Here is a 1,184-nt window from a genome sequence, read left to right as displayed (position 1 = left end):
GGGGAATGATATGAATTATTTATGAAGCTATTAGCCACTTGTGGAGAAAGAATCTTCTAAACAATTTTTATAAAAAAAAATTCTCCTCGTGCCCCATTTAGTTTTTCCCCTGGTGATTTAAAGTGATAATATTATCGGATAAAAACCCTGATAAGTCCAATATCGTGGGCCATCGACTGAAAAGAGAAGAAGGGATGAGGGATGAGATTATCCACGTCGGATATTTGCCACGTGGGTGAATACCCAAGGGTCGTAGATCCAGCCACAACGGTGAACATCCAGGGGATATCGACGGTCCAGTAGTGATCCTTCTTGCTGATTAATTCAGATGAAAAGTACATTATCCCTGACATTTACATGGATTCACCCAGAAAATCATTTATAATTACCTATCACCTGATCTTTTTTTTATAAAAAAAAAAACTCATTGAATTGACCAAAAACTACATTTTTTTCTGAAAATTCCACACTTTAATCAATTTAATTATTCATTAGATGGATTAATGCATTTTTATTCTGCATGCACTAAAAAATTATCTCCAAAGTAAATAAATTAACGTGCAATATAAATTTGTATTGAAAAACTAGAAAAAATTGGTTGTCATAACAATATTTTACGGTCTCAAGAAAAAGTGGAATTCAAATAAATTGAAAAGAAAATAATGAGTTACGAATTATGAATTTGTTGTTAATAAATAATGCAATACCTAACCAAACAGTGAGCAGCAGTCAGAACGAATCTTTCGCTGATGTAACTGCCTCCGCAGTGATGATGATCATACGATCGCTTCCGGATCGAGACCTGGAGGAGTCAAAACTTTTTATGTCTGAACACAAGTACTCACAAGGGTAATTTACTATCGATGGAAATGACTTAATATCAGTCGCAAATCCACCGACTATTCTCCGCTCTCCCAGGAGTCGATCCGCAGGTGTCTCTAAGGATGGCGGGTCTAATGAGCGACTCGAACTACTTGTCAAGTAACATAATTGAAAGATTCCCAGGAAGAGCCCCAGTGAGGACATCTCAACACTTATCCTTTGGTATTATAATTCTAATCGATTTCAGATCGTGTTTTTTTATCCAATCATTTATTCTATATTTGAATTCGAATTTTCTACTGAATTTGCAACGAAAAATTCGCAAGATTGGGAGATTCAACGCAATTGTTCGTACACCGTAA

General features: G+C 35.6%; 1 protein-coding gene across 1 annotated transcript in view; it reads right to left on the bottom strand.

The window, feature by feature from the left end:
* Nucleotides 1-146: 146 nt before the first annotated feature.
* LOC105268744 (uncharacterized) overlaps nucleotides 147-1,184 on the bottom strand; it is a gene marked incomplete at its 3' end in the record, with an annotated part of 17,387 nt that continues 16,349 nt past the window's right edge. Inside the window, 3 exon segments of the mRNA XM_011308558.1 lie at nucleotides 147-315; nucleotides 708-802; nucleotides 859-1,184.

Source organism: Fopius arisanus, unplaced genomic scaffold (assembly GCF_000806365.1).
Source record: "Fopius arisanus strain USDA-PBARC FA_bdor unplaced genomic scaffold, ASM80636v1 scaffold00060, whole genome shotgun sequence".
Lineage (NCBI taxonomy): Eukaryota > Metazoa > Arthropoda > Insecta > Hymenoptera > Braconidae > Fopius > Fopius arisanus.
This window is presented reverse-complemented; position numbering and strand designations above follow the sequence as displayed.